We start from the raw sequence: 20,946 nt of genomic DNA on the forward strand, positions 1-20,946 counted from the left end.
ACAAAGCAAGAAGTCTCTTGTGTCCCCAACACACCTAGTAGGTGCACTAGTTCGGCGAAGAGATAGTGAAATACAGGTGGTATGAATAAGTAGTAGCAACGGCACCAGAAAAGTGCTTTGCCCAGACAAGAAACAAGCAGTAGTAACGCAGCGTAGTAACGCAAAAAACGATAAACAAGCAGCGATAGCAGTATTTAGGAACAAGGCCTAGGGATTAGACTTTCACTAGTGGACACTCTCAACTTTGATCACATAACAGAATAGATAAATGCATACTCTACACCCTCTTGTTGGATGATGAACACCACTAACTGTGTAGGATTACACGAACCCTCAATGCCGGAGTTAACAAGCTCCACAATATTCAATGTTCATATTTAAATAACCTTAGAGTGCACGATAGATCAACACAACTAAACCAAGTACTAACGTAGCATGCACACTGTCACCTTCACGCTACGAAAGGAGGCATAGATCACATCAATACCATCATAGCAATAGTTAACTTCATAATCTACAAGAGATCATAATCATAGCCTACGCCAAGTACTAACACGGATGCACACACTGTCACCATTACACCGTGCAGGAGGAATAAACTACTTTAATAACATCACTAGAGTAGCACATAGATAAATTGTGATACAAAACACATTGCAATCATAAATAGATATAAATAAGCACTTCACTATGCCATTCATAACAGTGAATAAGTATTCTGTGAAATATAGCCTAAGAGACCCACACGGTGCACACACTGTCACCTTTACACACGTGGGACAAGGAGTCTCCGGAGATCACATAAGTAAAACTCACTTGACTAGCATAACGACATCTAGATTACAAGCATCATCATATGAATCTCAATCATGTAAGGCAGCTCATGAGATTATTGTATTGAAGTACATAGGAGAGAGATGAACCACATAGCTACCGGTACAGCCCCGAGCCTCGATGGAGAACTACTCCCTCCCCATGGGAGACAGCAGCGTTGATGATGATGGCGTTGGTGTCGATGGAGGAGCCTTCCGGGGGCACTTCCCCGTCCCGGCGACGTGCCGGAACAGAGAGTCCTGTCCCCCAGATCTTGGCTTCGCGATGGCGGCGGCTCTGGAAGGTTTCTCGTACCGTGGCTTTTTTCGTATCGAGGTTTTAGGTCCAGGGGCTTTATATAGGCGAAGAGGCGGCGTCAGGAGGTCGAAGGGGCGCCGACACTATAGGGGGGCACGGGCCCCCCCTTGGCCGCGCCGGCCTAGGGTTTGGTGGGCCTGTGCCCCCTCTCTGGCGGTTCTCGTGTGTTCTGGATGCTTCCGGGCAAAATAGGAACCTGGGCGTTGATTTCGTCCAATTCCGAGAATATTTCGTTACTAGGATTTCTGAAACCAAAAACAGCAGAAAACAGCAGAATCGGCACTTCGGCATCTTGTTAATAGGTTAGTTCCAGAAAATGCACGAATATGACATAAAGTGTGCATAAAACATGTAGATAACATCAATAATGTGGCATGGAACATAAGAAATTATCGATACGTCGGAGACGTATCAGCATCCCCAAGCTTAGTTCCTGCTCGTCCCGAGCAGGTAAACGATAACAAAGATAATTTCTGGAGTGACATGCCATCATAACCTTGATCATACTATTTGTAAAGCATATGTAGTGAATGCAGCGATCAAAACAATGTATATGACATGAGTAAATAAATGAATCATATAGCAAAGACTTTTCATGAATAGTACTTCAAGACAAGCATCAATAAGTCTTGCATAAGAGTTAACTCATAAAGCAATAATTCAAAGTAAAGGCATTGAAGCAACACAAAGGAAGATTAAGTTTCAGCGGTTGCTTTCAACTTGTAACATGTATATCTCATGGATATTGTCAACATAGAGTAATATAATAAGTGCAATATGCAAGTATGTAGGAATCAATACACAATTCACACAAGTGTTTGTTTCTTGAGATGGAGAGAAATAGGTGAACTGACTCAACATAAAAGTAAAAGAAAGGTCCTTCAAAGAGGAAAAGCATCGATTGCTATATTTGTGCTAGAGCTTTGATTTTGAAAACAAGAAACAATTTTGTCAACGGTAGTAATAAAGCATATGTGTTATGTAAATTATATCTTACAAGTTGCAAGCCTCATGCATAGTATACTAATAGTGCCCGCACCTTGTCCTAATTAGCTTGGATTACCGGGATTATCGCAATGCACATGTTTTAACCAAGTGTCACAAAGGGGTACCTCTATGCCGCCTGTACAAAGGTCTAAGGAGAAAGCTCGCATCGGATTTCTCGCTATTGATTATTCTCAACTTAGACATCCATACCGGGACAACATAGACAACAGATAATGGACTCCTCTTTAATGCATAAGCATGTAGCAACAATTAATTTTCTCATATGAGATTGAGGATATATGTCCAAAACTGAAACTTCCACCATGGATCATGGCTTTAGTTAGCGGCCCAATGTTCTTCTCTAACAACATGCACGCTCTAATCATAAGGTGGTAGATCGCCCTTACTTCAGACAAGACGAACATGCATAGCAACTCACATGATATTCAACAAAGAGTAGTTGATGGCGTCCCCAGTGAACATGGTTATCGCACAACGAGCAACTTAATAAGAGATAAAGTGCATAAGTACATATTCAATACCACAATAGTTTTTAAGCTATTTGTCCCATGAGCTATATATTGTAAAGGTGAAGAATGGAAATTTAAAGGTAGCACTCAAGCAATTTACTTTGGAATGGCGGAGAAATACCATGTAGTAGGTAGGTATGGTGGACATAATTGGCATAGTGGTTGGCTCAAGTATTTTGGATGCATGAGAAGTATTCCCTCTCGATACAAGGCTTAGGCTAGCAAGGCTATTTGAAACAAACACAAGGATGAACCGGTGCAGCAAAACTCACATAAAAGACATATTGTAAACATTATAAGACTCTACACCGTCTTCCTTCTTGTTCAAACTCAATACTAGAAATTATCTAGACTTTAGAGAGACCAAATATGCAAACCAAATTTTAGCATGCTCTATGTATTTCTTCATTAATAGGTGCAAAGTATATGATGCAAGAGCTTAAACATGAGCACAACAATTGCCAAGTATCACATTATCCAAGACATTTTAGCAATTACTACATGTATCATTTTCCAATTCCAACCATATAACAATTAACGAAGCAGTTTCAACCTTCGCCATGAACATTAAAAGCTAAGAACACATGTGTTCATACGAACCAGCGGAGCGTGTCTCTCTCCCACACAAGCATTTATTCAAAAAAAAAACAAAAAACAAAAACAAACCGACGCTCCAAGTAAAGTACATAAGATGTGATGGAATAAAAATATAGTTTCAAGAGATGGAACCTGATAATTTGTCGATGAAGAAGGGGATGCCTTGGGCATCCCCAAGCTTAGATGCTTGAGTCTTCTTGATATATGCAGGGGTGAACCACCGGGGCATCCCCAAGCTTAGACTTTTCACTCTTCTTGATCGTAGTATATCATCCTCCTCTCTTGTCCCTTGAAAACTTCCTCCACACCAAACTCGAAACAACTCATTAGAGGCTTAGTGCATAATAAAAATTCACATGTTCAGAGGTGACACAATCATTCTTAACACTTCTGGACATTGCTCAAAGCTACTGGAAGTCAATGGAACAAAGAAATCCATCCAACATAGCAAAAGAGGCAATGCGAAATAAAAGGCAGAATCTGTCAAAACAGAACAGTCCGTAAAGACGAATTTTATTGAGGCACCAGACTTGCTCAAATGAAAATGCTCAAATTGAATGAAAGTTGCATAAATATCTGAGGATCACTCACGTAAATTGGCATAATTTTCTGAGTTACCTACAGAGAATTTTGCCCAGATTCGTGACAGCAAAGAAATCTGTTTCTGCGCAGTAATCCAAATCTAGTATGAACCTTACTATCAACGACTTTACTTGGCACAACAAAACACAAAACTAAGATAAGAAGAGGTTGCTACAGTAGTAAACAACTTCCAAGACACAAAATAAAATAAAGTTACTGTAGCAAAATAACACATGGGTTATCTCCCAAGAAGTTCTTTCTTTATAGCCATTAAGATGGGCTCAGCAGTTTTAATGATGCACTCGCAAGAAATAGTATTTGAAGCAAAAGAGAGCATCAAGAAGCAAATTGAAAACACATTTAAGTCTAACATGCTTCCTATGCATAGGAATCTTGTAAATAAACAAGTTCATGAAGAGCAAAGTAACAAGCATAGGAAGATAGAACAAGTGTAGCTTCAAAAAATTTAGCACATAGAGAGGTGTTTTAGTAACATGAAAATTTCTACAACCATATTTTCCTCTCTCATAATAACTTTCAGTAGCATCATGAGCAAACTCAACAATATAACTATCACATAAAGCATTCTTATCATGAGTCCCATGCATAAAATTATTACTTCCCACATAAGCATAATCAATTTTATTAGTTGTAGTGGGAGAAAATTCAACAGAGTAGCTATCATTATTATTCTCATCATCAAATATAGGAGGCGTATTGTAATCATAATCAAATTTATCCTCCATAACAGGTGGTACTAAAAGACTACTATCATTATAATCATCATAAATAGGAGGCAAAGTATCATCAAAGAAAATTTCCTCCTCAATGCTTGCGGGACTAAAAAGATCATGCTCATCAAAACCAGCTTCCCCAAGCTTAGAATTTTCCATAGCATTAGCAACAATAGTGTTCAAAGCATTCATATTAATAACATTCCCATTAGCATGCATATAAAGTTCCATGGGTTTTTTAATTCTCTCTTCAAACACATCATGTCCTAATTCAAGATAAAGTTCATAAAGATCTCTCATATTTTTGTTGTTTTCCATTATGCCTAACTAGTGTAAACAAGAAACAAAAAGATGCAATTGCAGGATCTAAAGGAAATAGCTTCGAGCACAAACACAATGGCGCCAGAAAAGTACTGTTACCTGGAACCGAAGTATGAGTGCCTTTTACCTTTCCTCCCCGGCAACGGCGCCAGAAATTTGCTTGATGCTGTCCAGGACTGGCGCACTGTTGACGAGGGAGGAAATGGTGTAGCTTTCCTTCGTTCCCCGACAATGGCGCCAGAAAATAGCTTGATGTCTACGCCCCCTCCTTTTCCTGTAGACAGTGTTGGGCCTCCAAGAGCAGAGGTTTGTAGAACAGCAGCAAGTTTCCCTTAAGTGGATCACCCAAGGTTTATCGAACTCAGGGAGGAAGAGGTCAAAGATATCCCTCTCATGCAACCCTGCAACCACAAAGCAAGAAGTCTCTTGTGTCCCCAACACACCTAGTAGGTGCACTAGTTCGGCGAAGAGATAGTGAAATACAGGTGGTATGAATAAGTAGTAGCAACGGCACCAGAAAAGTGCTTTGCCCAGGACAGTAAACAAGCAGTAGTAACGCAGCAGTAGTAACGCAGTAAAACAGTAAACAAGCAGCGATAGCAGTATTTAGGAACAAGGCCTAGGGATTAGACTTTCACTAGTGGACACTCTCAACTTTGATCACATAACAGAATAGATAAATGCATACTCTACACCCTCTTGTTAGATGATGAACACCACTAACTGTGTAGGATTACACGAACCCTCAATGCCGGAGTTAACAAGCTCCACAATATTCAATGTTCATATTTAAATAACCTTAGAGTGCACGATAGATCAACACAACTAAACCAAGTACTAACGTAGCATGCACACTGTCACCTTCACGCTACGAAAGGAGGCATAGATCACATCAATACCATCATAGCAATAGTTAACTTCATAATCTACAAGAGATCATAATCATAGCCTACGCCAAGTACTAACACGGATGCACACACTGTCACCATTACACCGTGCAGGAGGAATAAACTTCTTTAATAACATCACTAGAGTAGCACATAGATAAATTGTGATACAAAACACATTGCAATCATAAATAGATATAAATAAGCACTTCACTATGCCATTCATAACAGTGAATAAGTATTCTGTGAAATATAGCCTAAGAGACCCACACGGTGCACACACTGTCACCTTTACACACGTGGGACAAGGAGTCTCCGGAGATCACATAAGTAAAACTCACTTGACTAGCATAACGACATCTAGATTACAAGCATCATCATATGAATCTCAATCATGTAAGGCAGCTCATGAGATTATTGTATTGAAGTACATAGGAGAGAGATGAACCACATAGCTACCGGTACAGCCCCGAGCCTCGATGGAGAACTACTCCCTCCTCATGGGAGACAGCAGCGTTGATGATGATGGCGTTGGTGTCGATGGAGGAGCCTTCCGGGGGCACTTCCCCGTCCCGGCGGCGTGCCGGAACAGAGAGTCCTGTCCCCCAGATCTTGGCTTCGCGATGGCGGCGGCTCTGGAAGGTTTCTCGTACCGTGGCTTTTTTCGTATCGAGGTTTTAGGTCCAGGGGCTTTATATAGGCGAAGAGGCGGCGTCAGGAGGTCGAAGGGGCGCCGACACTATAGGGGGGCGCGGGCCCCCCCTTGGCCGCGCCAGCCTAGGGTTTGGTGGGCCTGTGCCCCCTCTCTGGCGGTTCTCGTGTGTTCTGGATGCTTCCGGGCAAAATAGGAACCTGGGCGTTGATTTCATCCAATTCCGAGAATATTTCGTTACTAGGATTTCTGAAACCAAAAACAGCAGAAAACAGCAACTGGCACTTCGGCATCTTGTTAATAGGTTAGTTCCAGAAAATGCACGAATATGACATAAAGTGTGCATAAAACATGTAGATAACATCAATAATGTGGCATGGAACATAAGAAATTATCGATACGTCGGAGACGTATCAGGGCCCATAGCGTGGCACCCCAAATTCACTTGAAGCTGCCCGGTGGGACGCATTGGCGCGTCAAGAAACCCCCGAATTGTAGCGGGGAAATGAAACATTTCACAAAAATTCGAAATTCAAGCACACCGCCACGCGCCAAGCACGCGGCTGTTCCTTCCTCTTCCTCGGTTCCTCCTCCCCTATCCGAAAAAACCCCAAATCCCAAGCTCAAACCAAAAAAAAAAATCCCCTGGCTGCCATGCATGTCCTCGTTAACCCGCTGGAGATCATTCCCGGACGATGCGGACCCCCCGCCCTGAGATCCAGAATTCCATCCACCTCGAGGCAGTGCGTGCTGTCTCGCAGCAGCGGCTTGAGGGCGCTGAAGAGGAAGTTCCGCCGGAAAGTGCTCATGGCAACCGTGCAAGCTCACCGGCGTGCTGCATCCCGAGAGGAACTGGTCAAAGCTTTGCTATTCGCCACACACAAAAAATTGCGGGCCAAGATCTGGTCAAAGCTTTGTCGATGGCTTGCCGCGAGAGGCTTGGAGTCCAGAGTCAATAAACTAGCTGCTCGAGGACTGGGCGGTTTACACGGATTCATATTAACTGACTCAAGTTTGTTAGTCTAGTTAACAAATGCATCTAGATACATCCATATCTAGACAGAATTGAGTCAATTAATATGAATCAGAGGGGAGTACCTGACAGTGTTTCATGCTACCAACTAATGCGCTGGCAGGAATCGCTGTAGAAGTAATTGTGCTACTACTCATACGATGAACTGATTGTGTGGGTGTCGAATTTTGCAACGCGATCATCCACTGAATGCTTAATCTAGCGCCAAAGGCGTACAAATCATAACATACTACAGCACCAGAACATAAGAGTACGAATCATAAAGTAGCTCAACATTTTGCATCAGGGCTGGGTGGTCCTGAGACTACCGGGACGCCCCTGATGATCTCCGGTGTGCATCCTCTTCAACGCAAAGCTGTGTACTCGGTCCACGGCCTCCTTACGTAGGCTGGATAATCTCAGGTGCAGGACCTTCGTCTATGAGAGGCTCGTCATCGGTACCATCCACAGGTGCATCGGGGCTGGGTGGTCTTGAGACTACCGGACGCCCCGATGATCTCCGGGCGTGCATCCACTTCAACGCAAAGCTGTGTACTCGGTCCACGGCCTCCTTCGTAGGCTGGATAATCTCAGGTGCAGGACCTTCGTCTATGAAAGGCTCGTCATCGGTACCATCCACGGGTGCATCAAACTGAGATTCATCTTCAAATCTCCCATCAAACCGAGAGACCTCTTCAACTCTATGCTTCGCAATTAGTACATCAATCGATTAGACAAACATCTAAGGGATGCAACACGAACAAATGCCGTTTTACACATTTACCTTCTCATCCGGCACTGCACATGTCCCGAGCTGAAACCCGTTTCCTGAAGCAAGCGCTTTTTCTCTCCTTCCCGTCCATCCATACGCAACAAGTTAAATTTGAGTACGTAACCTTGCACAGCAATGCAAACTATTGATTGAAACGGCGGCAGCATCAATATAAATAATTAACTACATATGCCGACACACATACGGTGTGAGCAAGATCTGCTTCTCTGCTAAAGGATCATTATATGGTTCACCATGCTAAACCCGCCTAACATATGTGCGGTCCATCCCAAAAATGTGTAAATGATCTGCCACTACAGGGTGAGGCCTCTTCTCACCATTCATACATGTGCAGCGCGGGCAATACACGTCCAGGTTGTGACCTTCATGAGCTCTAATAAACCCCATAAAGGGTTGAACACCATTTACATATGAAGGGGAACATAAGTGTCCATGCAGTATCCAAGTTCTGTCCATCTGTTTAATTATGAGATACAGTGGTTGGTGATTAATTTAAGGCGAAGTAGGAAATGTATATCCATCGAGTACAAAACTATACTACATGATTATGCATTTCAGCAATCATGTCGAGTACAAAACAAAAAATGCCCATCGACATTTTAGCAAACAGATCGTGTACAAAACTCTGCCATGGCATTTCAGCAAATTAACGGATCTAGTGCAGAACTGACTCTATATGCCCACGCAAATGAACAAATTGATCGATGACAAATCGAGCGGAAAACTATAAAGTGCCAATTAGTTCGAGCATACTGACGAATTTTTTTAGCAGCATCAAGAAAATATAAATCGTTAGGCCGTCTTGCCCGATACATGATTGAGCTAGAGATAGCAGCCCTACCGTGGATCAACTTGACCGCCGGTGCGTCTCGAGAAGAACGACGGGGAGGAAGCTTCTTCTTCGCACGGACGGGACGGGGAGGAAGCTCTTCGCACGGACGGGGATAAGTTGTGTAGGGGTGGGTGGGGGTCATGCGGCCGGGCCGCCGGGGTGATAATTAAGGTCGGTAGGTGGCGTTTAATGGAGTTGCGTGTGTAATTTGCCGTGCACAAGGTTGAGGAATAGGCGGTTCCCTTTGCCGCGCGCACAATTCAAACTATCCCGCCCATGTAGTTTAAATTCGTCATATTTTCATTAAATCGACATAAAGTCATGTGAGTGGGGGAAAATTAGCAAAGTTGCTTGAAAAATAGTAAAACTCTGGAATTATCCTTTAAATATGCTCTACTTCGTGTGGAAATCGGGGTGTGGAAGCATGTTGAGCTGTTTTATTTGTACTTTCTTCATTAAAACTCCCATTTTATGCACTTTGGATGGAAAGAAATCATTTGTACATAAATTTTGACAACGCCATTTGCAAACACTAATTGTTTTACATGCCAAGATGCACCCATCCACCAAATATATATGGGGCAAAAGTTTATCACAATCTAGCAGATATGCACAATTAGTGAGGGACCCCTTTTGATTTTGTGCAATTTCCACTAATTAGGTAGAGAGAAGGGGTTAATTAATTAGGCCATGTTAGGGGTTATGTGTTTTAGATTAGGTTGTGTGGATTCAAATACAACTTCTTTATTTGTGTGCTATGATTAATCAAAACTAGATTGATCGACTGCGCACACATTATTAGAGGCGCATGCCTTTGCGCACAAAGTGCATGTGTGTGTTGTTGGCCACCAATTAACGAGAGAGAGAGAGAGAGAGACAGAGAGAGAGAGAGGTAGAGAGAGATCTACATACGAGAGAGCGATTGAAATCCCCAAATTAAACACATATATATATGCATGGCACATTTAATTTAATTAGAGGACCGCGAGCTAAGGCACCCCTGGCCTGCTTGATGCACAATTAAGTGTCATTGGCCTATATATAGGGTTTAATTAGGGTTTAGGGTTTAGGGTTAGGAGGTTAGGGTTTAGGGTCTAGGGTCTAGGGTTTAATGTTTATGGTGTTTAGGGGTTTAGGGATTAGGGTTTATTTAATTAGGGTTTATTTAATTAGGGTTTAAGGTTTATGGATCATCGATCGAGTGCGCACACACACATTATTAGAGGCACACGCGCCTTTGCGCATAAAGTGCATGTGTATATGTGTGTGTTTTTTTGGCCAACAACGATATATAGATGATCGAGAGAGAGAGAGATTGAAATCCCCAAGAATATGTTCAAATATATATTAAAATATATGCACGAATGCATGCATGGTAGGCCATGCATGCACACTAATTATATATATATTATGAGGAAACTTAATCAAATGTGTTTTCATTCGAGAGAACTTGTCAAAATTCAAGTTAATTAATTTATCATCGATAATTATATAATTAATTAATGAATCGCAGGGAGATGTTATACAACATATGATCGATATAGGCCATGTCGTATATATTAATTGGTGTTAATCTACCGTTTAATTTGCTAGCTAGCTGCTATATATAGATCGAGCATGTTTTTATTAGATCGGGTTATAGCTAGCTAGTATAGTTTAGGGTTATGTGTTTTAATGAACTAGGGTTTGATTAGCTAGGGGTTAGTTAAATATATGGTTTAGGGTTAATGCATGGCACATTTAATTTAACTAGAGGACCGCGAGCTAGGCACCCGTGGCCTGCTTGATGCACAATTAAGTGTCGTTGGCCTATATATAGGGTTTAATTAGGGTTTAGGGTTAGCTAGGGTTTAGGGTTTAGTGTTTAGGGTGTTTAGCTAGGGTCTAGGGTTTAGTTTAGGGTGTTTAGGGTCTAGGGTTTAGGGTTTAATTAGTGTTTAGGGTGTTTAGGGTTTAGGGTTTGGGTTTAGGGTTTAGTGTTTAGGGTGTTTAGGGTCTAGGGTTTAGTGTTTAGGGTGTTTAGGGTTTAGGGGAGTTTTAGGGTTGTTTAAGGTTTAGGGGTCATCGATCGAGTGCGCACACACATTATTAGAGGCACCCCGCGCCTTTGCGCATAAAGTGCATGCGTATATATGTACGTGTGTGTTTTTTGCCACCAACAACGATATATAGATGATCGAGAGAGAGAGAGATTGAAATCCCCTAGAATATGTTCAAATATATATTAAAATTGATATAGGCCATGTATATTTCAATTGGTGTTAATCTACGGTTTGCTAGCTAGCTGCTATATATAGAGCATGTTTTTATTAGATCGGGTTATAGCTAGCTAGTACAGTTTAGGGTTATGTGTTTTAATTAAGTAGGGTTGATTAGCTAGGGTTAGTTACATATATATGGTTTAGGGTTAATGCATGGCACATTTAATTTAATTAGAGGACCGCGAGGCACCCCCTGGCCTGCTCGATGCACAATTAAGTGTCGTTGGCCTATACATAGGGTTTAATTAGGGTTTAGGGTTAGCTAGGGTTTAGGGTTAGGGTTAGGGTTAGGGTTAGGGTTAGGGTTTAGGGTCTAGGGTGGTTTAGGGTCTAGGGTTTAGGGTTTAGGGTTAGCTAGGGTTTAGGGTTAGGGTTAGGGTTAGGGTTAGGGTTTAGGGTCTAGGGTTTAGGGTGTTTAGGGTTTAGGGATTAGGGATTTAAGGTTTTAGGGGTTGTTTAAGGTTTAGGGATCATCGATCGAGTGCGCACACACATTATTAGAGGCACCCGCGCCTTTACGCATAAAGTGCATGCGTATATATGTGTGTTTTTGGGCCACCAACGATATATAGATGATCGAGAGAGAGAGATCGAGACTGAAATCCCCAAGAATATATATGTTCAAATATACATTAAAATATATGCACGAATGCATTGTAGGCCATGCATGCACACTAATTATATATATATTATGAGGCAACTTAATCAAATGTGTTTTCATTCGAGAGAACTTGTCAAAATTCAAGTTAATTAATTTATCACGATAATTATATAATTAATTAATGAATCTCAGGGATATGTTATACAACATGATCGATATAGGCCATGTATATTTTAATTGGTGTTAATCTACGGTTTGCTAGCTAGCTGCTACATATAGAGCATGTTTTTATTAGATCGGGTTATAGCTAGCTAGTATAGTTTAGGGTTATGTGTTTTAATTAAGTAGGGTTGATTAGCTAGCTAGGGTTAGTTACATATATATGGTTTAGGGTTAATGCATGGCACATTTAATTTAATTAGAGGACCGCGAGGCACCCCCTGGCCTGCTCGATGCACGTACAATTAAGTGTCGTTGGCCTATACATAGGGTTTAATTAGGGTTTTAGGGTTAGCTAGGGTTTAGGGTTAGGGTTAGGGTTAGGGTTAGGGTTTAGGGTCTAGGGTTTAGGGTCTAGGGTTTAGGGTTTAGGGTTAGCTAGGGTTTAGGGTTAGGGTTAGGGTTAGGGTTAGGGTTTAGGGTTTAGGGTTTAGTGTTTAGGGTGTTTAGGGTTTAGGGATTAGGGATTATTAGGGATTAGGGATTTAAGGTTTTAGGGGTTGTTTAAGGTTTAGGGATCATCGATCGAGTGCGCACACACATTATTAGAGGCACCCGCGCGCGCCTTTATGCATAAAGTGCATGCGTATATATGTGTGTTTTTTGGGCCACCAACGATATATAGATGATCGAGAGAGAGAGATCGAGATTGAAATCCCCAAGAATATATATGTTCAAATATACATTAAAATATATGCACGAATGCATTGTAGGCCATGCATGCACACTAATTATATATATATATTATGAGGCAACTTAATCAAATGTGTTTTCATTCGAGAGAACTTGTCAAAATTCAAGTTAATTAATTTATCACGATAATTATATAATTAATTAATGAATCTCAGGGATATGTTATACAACATGATCGATATAGGCCATGTATATTTTAATTGGTGTTAATCTACGGTTTGCTAGCTAGCTGCTATATATAGAGCATGTTTTTATTAGATCGGGTTATATCTAGTATAGTTTAGGGTTATGTGTTTTAATTAAGTAGGGTTGATTAGCTAGGGTTAGTTACATATATATGGTTTAGGGTTAATGCATGGCGCATTTAATTAATTTAATTAGAGGACCGCGAGGCACCCCTAGGCTGCTCGATGCACAATTAAGTGTCGTTGGCCTATACATAGGGTTTAATTAGGGTTTAGGGTTAGCTAGGGCAGATGGTTAGGGTTAGGGTTAGGGTTTAGGGTCTAGGGTCTAGGGTTTAGTGTTTAGGGTGTTTAGGGATTAGGGATTAGGGATTTAGGGTTTTAGGGTTGTTTAAGGTTTAGGGATCATCGATCGAGTGCGCACACACATTATTAGATCGAGGCACCCGCGCCTTTACGCATAAAGTGCATGCGTATATATGTGTGTTTTTGGGCCACCAACGATATATAGATGATCGAGAGAGAGATTGAAATCCCCAAGAATATGTTCAAATATACATTAAAATATATGCACGAATGCATTGTAGGCCATGCATGCACACTAATTATATATATATTATGAGGCAACTTAATCAAATGTGTTTTCATTCGAGAGAACTTGTCAAAATTCAAGTTAATTAATTTATCACGATAATTATATAATTAATTAATGAATCTCAGGGATATGTTATACAACATGATCGATATAGGCCATGTATATTTTAATTGGTGTTAATCTACGGTTTGCTAGCTAGCTGCTATATATAGAGCATGTTTTTATTAGATCGGGTTATAGCTAGCTAGTATAGTTTAGGGTTATGTGTTTTAATTAAGTAGGGTTGATTAGCTAGGGTTAGTTACATATATATGGTTTAGGGTTAATGCATGGCACATTTAATTTAATTAGAGGACCGCGAGGCACCCCTGGCCTGCTCGATGCACAATTAAGTGTCGTTGGCCTATACATAGGGTTTAATTAGGGTTTAGGGTTAGCTAGGGTTTAGGGTTAGGGTTAGGGTTAGGGTTTAGGGTCTAGGGTTTAGGGTTTAGTTTTTAGGGTGTTTAGGTTTAGGGATTAGGGATTAGAGATTTAAGGTTTTAGGGTTGTTTAAGGTTTAGGGATCATCGATCGAGTGCGCACACACATTATTAGAGGCACCCGCGCCTTTACGCATAAATTGCATGCATATATATGTGTGTTTTTTGGCCACCAACGATATATAGATGATCGAGAGAGAGAGATTGAAATCCCCAAGAATATGTTCAAATATACATTAAAATATATGCACGAATGCATGGTAGGCCATGCATGCACACTAATTATATATATATTATGAGGCAACTTAATCAAATGTGTTTTCATTCGAGAGAACTTGTCAAAATTAGAGTTAATTAATTTATCACGATAATTATATAATTAATTAATGAATCTCGTGGATATGTTATACAACATGATCGATATAGGCCATGTATATATTAATTGGTGTTAATCTAAGGTTTGCTAGCTAGTTTGCTATATATAGAGCATGTTTTTATTAGATCGGGTTATAGCTAGTATACTTTAGGGTTATGTGTTTTCATTAAGTAGGGTTGATTAGCTATGGTTAGTTACATATATATGGTTTAGGGTTAATGCATGGCACATTTAATTTAATTAGAGGACCGCGAGGCACCCCTGGCCTGCTTGATGCACAATTAAGTGTCGTTGGCCTATATATAGGGTTTAATTAGGGTTTAGGGTTAGGGTTAGGGTTTAGGGTATAGGGTTTAGTGTTTAGGGAGTTTAGGGTTTAGGGATTAGGGATTAAGGTTTTAGGGTTGTTTAAGGTTTAGGGATCATCGATCGAGTGCGCACACACATTATTAGAGGCACCCGCGCCTTTGCGCATAAAGTGCATGCGTATAGTTTAGGGTTATTTGTTTTAATTAAGTAGGGTTTGATCAGCTAGGGTTAGTTACATATATATGGTTTAGGGTTAATGCATGGCACATTACATATAGTTTAAATCTCAAGAATGTTTATACATGATAGGCCATATGTGCAAAGGAATTTTTTCCCTGTGAACTTGTCAAAATTCAAGTTTATCAGTGCCAATGGAAACTAGTCCAAAAAATTACATAGAGGACCAAAAGTACTAGACAATAACTAATAGAACCTGCAACTTTACAAAAAGGACCCCAAAACATATAGAAGAAAATCAATCGAGTCCTTCTCGACCGCACATCGATCTCTGCTCTGCATCCTTTCCAGCAACTCCGTCGTGGGGACGCACCACTTGGGACGGTGTCGCCGGTAGTCGCCAGGACGAAGGAGAAGAAGGGCCTCGGCAACGGCATATTGGCTGCGAGAAGGGCGCTGAAAGGCCAAGATGTGCACGGGCAAGACGGATGACGCCGTCGTATGCCCCGAGCTTGTGAACTTTAGCAGCTTGACTTCCCCATTGGCCAGATACGAAGCACCGACCAAAGCAAGCCTCGCCGTTCGCGCCCTCTCTTTGATGGCACCAGATCGGGGTTTGGCCGGCAAGATCCGCCAGATTCACCATAGGCCAGATCTGAGCCGATGACGAGATCCCCCGACTCCATGCGCCATTCTGCTAATTGGGAAACACTGGATCTAAGCTTACAACAACACTAACTCCCTCGGATCCAAATTAGCTGACTCAACTTTGCTTATCTAAATATGGATGTATCCACACATGTTTTTACTCTAGATACATACACGTCTAAGGAAAGTTGAATCAATTAATTTAGTTCGGAGGGTGTACAATATATGAGAGAGAAGTCGGCCTCGTCTCTCCGGCCGGCGAGGCCGCCGGAGAGAAGGGGAGAGGAGCCGGGGAGTGGGAGAGACTCGAGTGAGAAAGAGAAGAGGAAGAAATGAGAGCTCCCTGGGGAAGAATATTATTTTTGTCGTTCTGCTCGTAGCTTGAAACTGAAAATTTCGGCCGCGCGCCAAATCATCCCGCCGCATTCATTCAAAAATCCCGTGACCAGTTTTACCCTTTTAACCCTGGTCCGGAAGCTACAACCCACCGACCATGGAGGGCTCATTCGGTAACAATGAAATATCTTGCCTAGATCCCGAACCCTCCCCACAGGCCCACACCCACCCACCAACCATTCGCCCCATTAGCTCAAAAATACTCTCACACGCCAAAGCTCTGACTCTCTACAGTACTAGATGCAGCTTCGCCGCGGCATACTCCTCCACAGCGTAGCCTTGATCGTGTTGGCTGTCCACCCACCTGATCCGCTCCCCCGCCGCCCTCGTCACCGACGGATCTGCTTCACCGCCGACCTCGCCACCGATGGATCTGCTTCACCGCCGACCTCGCCACCGACGGATCTGCTTCACCGCCGACCTCGCCACCGACTACCTCGGCGCAGCGGCTGTATCAACTTCACCGAATCCCTTGCCAGCCAACCAGATCTGCTTCACTAACGCCCGCTTCTACTGAAACAGGGTCGATTCATCGTCTCCCGCGTTCGCCGCCGCATTTGGAATGCAAGTTGCCGCCCCGTCCACCCCGCGCAGCCTTGGTTAGTACGCTGGCCCGTTAGATCGCGGTGTTTCTTTAGCCATGTTTTGTGTAGTTATTTGCAGATCTCATATGCCGTTAACTTTCTTGATGTGTTGCTTCGCATGAAGTTTGTTTAAATATTGTACAGTACAAAAGCATTATCCAGTCGCTACCATCCTGTTCATTCTACTGACACCTGTGTGCGTCCACATATTTATAGCCTTATACCCATTCATTTGCTGCCAACTGTTTTTGTACTGCATGCTATTGTCGCACTGCTTTTATAGTCATGCTATGGGCATTTCCAATCTGCTTGTTCTTATACCACGTCATTAGCTCACCGCTAGCTGCTAGCTGTTTTCTCGTGTCTGCTATTCTCACTGCGTTTATAATCATGCTATGTGCATTTCCAATCTGCTTGCTCTTATACCTCGTCTTTAGCTTATATAGTTATTGCTGCGTGCATGTCTGGTCTTTGTATTATCGTAGACTGACTTGTCAATGTTATTTTTCCTAGGGATTGATCATGCGAACCACTTATTAGAACATCCAACATTAACAGCGGGGACGCTAGGGAAGGTTGGAATCTGAGTTCTTGGTTGGTAATTTTGGTAGTTTACTTCCGTTATCATCTATAACCTATATGCATTGTTCCTTATGCAAGAGATTAACACTTGGAACCCTGCCATAGCAATGCCATTCATGCTTTACTATGTTTCTGCCTATTTGATATGCTTGTCTTGGAGAAACTGCGAAGGTGATTTGAACCTGACATTTGGTCATTCTTAATGCCAGTTTACTTTATGTGGAAAACCTTGGCATTACCCTACTCTAAATCTGAATGTCTGAAATTCGTATCTCATGCAAAGCAACATCTAGTTGGTTTTAATCTGATATCTGGTAAATATTGGCTTATTCATTTGGCAGCTCAAGTTTTTTGTTATTTGAAACCAGCTGACTTGGTCTTAAATGTGATATCTAAACACAGATTAAGGACAATGGAGTAGGAGGATTAGCATTTCACTTGATGGCTGAACCTAAAATGACAGGCATGTTGACCACGACTAGTGCACGCAAGAGAAGGACTGCAATGAGCGTATGTGCTTAGTACATGCATCTTATCTTATCTTGTGCTTATTTCTGCTACATCTTTGTTATCTGATCTCTACATTGCGTAATACATGTTTGAATAGTTAATTGTTGTAACTATGTTTGCAATGTTACCGAATGCGGTTTTAATGAAGCGAGTCATCATTAGAAGATAGTCGCCAAAAAAGGATCTGTAGCGACCTGTGCTAAATTATGATGTAAGTTAGTGCTTAGTACAAGTTCGAGACTTTGTCTTAATTATGCAACTTGTTATTATCTGATATCTTCATTGCTTAATAAATGTTTGCATAGTTCATCGTTTATCTCTTTTTGCTTTATTATCGAATGCGGTTGTGATGAAGCAATCTTCATTAGAAGTGAGGCCCACAAAAAGTTCGATATTTCTTCGATGCATCTTCTCATAGCCGTCAACCTAGACCATTGCTTTCATCAAACAAGTAAATATCTCAAGGCTGTACTTTATAAAAGACATGGTATTGTCGCTTTAAGATCTGTAGGTGATATGTTGACAAATATTACACAAGATTCAATCAAGGCTATTTCCAAATGTCAACGTGTTATTGATGATGCTAATAGAAGTCCTCAATGATTCTATGTAATTTTTTTATTTGGGCACATTAATTGCCTTGTAATTTTCCTACTTGTTTTATTTGTGTATGTAATTGTGTGTATCATTGATATCAGATTTTAGGCTCATGAAATTTAATGCAAGTTGACTAGTCAAACAAGTAGGGCACTACAACAGATTGGGCCGGCCCACTTACAGTAGTGTGGGACCCACTTTCATTTTGGGCCAGCCCACTTCTTTAGTAGGCCGGCCCGGTTACACGATAGTGGGATCCACATGCTTATTGGGCCGGCCCACTATCTTGTTGGGCTAGCCCATTTGCTATATGGTGGTCCCACATGGTAAATGGGCCGGCCCTTTAACAGAAGGTGGGACCCACTGTGTTTTTGGCCCGACCCACTATCTTGTTGGGCGGCCCACTTGCTATATGGTGGACCCCACATACTAAATGGGCCGGCCTTTTAACCGGAAAGTGGGACCCACTGTGTTTTTGGCCCGCCCACTATCTTGTTGGGCCGGCCCACTTGCTATATGGTGGACCCCACATACTAAATGGGCCGGCCTTTTAACGGGAAGGTGGGACCCACCGTGCTTTTGGCCCGGCCGAGTATCTTGGTGGGTCGGCCCACTGGCGATATGGTGGAGCCCACACACCCATTGGGCGGGCCCTTTAAGAGGAAAGTGGGACCCACGTGTTTTTGGCCCGGCCCACTATCTTGTTGGGCCGGCCCACTTGCTATATGGTGGACCCCACATACTAAATGGGCCGACCCTTTAACTGGAAAGTGGGACCCACCTGTGTTTTTGGCCCGGCCCACTTGCTATATGGTGGACCCCACACACTAAATGGGCCGGCCCTTTAACAGGAAAGTGGGACCCACTTGTGTTTTGGCCCGGCCCACTTGCTTCTTGGGCCGGCCCAGTTGCTGTAAGGTGGACCCCACATGTTAAATGGGCCGGCCCATTTAAGTTTTGACCAGTCAACCTTAGAGGTTAGGCCCGGCCCACGTAACTAATGGACCAGCCCAGCTATATAGTTGACCGGTCAAACTATGTCAGCTGGCCCGGCCCGCTTAAGACGTGGCAGGCCTCGTGTGGGCCTACCATCTACCACGGGGTTTCGTAGGTTAACGCCGTTAATCGCGCGATTAACGGCGTTTGCCACGTGTCGGTTGCATGACGTCGGCGATCCAACGGGCTCCCGGAAACACTTGCGCAACGGTCCGATTTTCCGTGGCGGAAGGGCGCCCAAGCGCGACGGACCGAAAAAAACATCGTTGGACTTTGCCTGACGCAGTTTCCACAACAGAACCCATATCGTCGGGTTAGGCCCATAGGCGACGAAAAATACCCCTTAGCGGACGATTTTGAGACGTTGTCTATCAGAACTTTTCTTGTAGTGTGTTCCCATAGCCTCCTCAAGTTCACTAATTCTTTGGGTTTGATTATCATGAATAGCACAAGATTCTAAGATAGCGATTTTCTCATTAATTCCACCTAGAGATTTATCAAGTTTATCAGTGCTATCAAGTAATGCTCCCAAAGTAGTATCGATACTTGGAAGGTTTTGCTCTATGGTTTCCAACTTTTTCATGACATCTTCAAGAGAGGTTTCAATTTTAACTTCATTAACAGGTGGTATTCCAAATAAACTCTCAATAATGCAACTAGCTTCTAAGGCAGGAGTACCTAGGAAGTTACCTCCCGCGAGACAATCAAGAACATACCTATTCCTGCTAGAGATACCAACATAAAAATTCCTCAGTAGGATAGTAGTGGAGTGTTTCTTAGTGCACCTATTATGGGCATCACTAATTCTATACCAAGCATCTTTTAAACATTCTCCCCCTTTTTGCTTAAACGCACGAACTTCAACTTCAGGATTACTCATTTTAGCAACAGTAAATAAAGCAAACTAGATAAAGTAAATGCAAGTAACTAATTTTTTTTGTGTTTTTAATATAGCAAACAAGATAGCAAGTAAAGTAAAACTAGCAACTAATTTTTTTGTGTTTTGATATAATGCAGCAAACAAAGTACTAAATAAAATAAAGCAAGACAAAAACAAAGTAAAGAGATTGGATGTGGAGACTCCCCTTGCAGCGTGTCTTCAACTCCCAGGCAACGGCGCCAGAAAAAGAGCTGCTGGCGCAAAGTTGACGTGGGAGTTAGAAATCTCTGTGGTGCAACTTTTCTTCAGGTCCCCGGCAACGGCGCCAGAAAAAGAGCTTGATACGCGTACAACACGCGTCCGTTGGGAACCCCAAGAGGAAGGTGTGATGCGTACAGCGGCAAGTTTCCCCTCAGTAAGAAACCAAGGTTTATCGAACCAGTAGGAGCCAAGAAGCACGTTGAAGGTAGATGGCGGCGAGATGTAGTGCGGCGCAACACCAGGGATTCCGGCGCCAACGTGGAACCTGCACAACACAACCAAAGTACTTTGCCCCAACGAAACAGTGAGGTTGTCAATCTCACCGGCTTGCTGTAACAAAGGATTAGATGTATAGTGTGGATGATGATTGTTTGCAGAAAACAGTAGAACAAGTATTGCAGTAGATTGTATTCGATGTAAAAGAATGGACCGGGGTCCACAGTTCACTAGAGGTATCTCTCCCATAAGATAAATAGCATGTTGGGTGAACAAATTACAGTTGGGCAATTGACAAATAGAGAGGGTATGACAATGCA

Source organism: Lolium perenne, chromosome 4, assembly GCF_019359855.2.
Source record: "Lolium perenne isolate Kyuss_39 chromosome 4, Kyuss_2.0, whole genome shotgun sequence".
Lineage (NCBI taxonomy): Eukaryota > Viridiplantae > Streptophyta > Magnoliopsida > Poales > Poaceae > Lolium > Lolium perenne.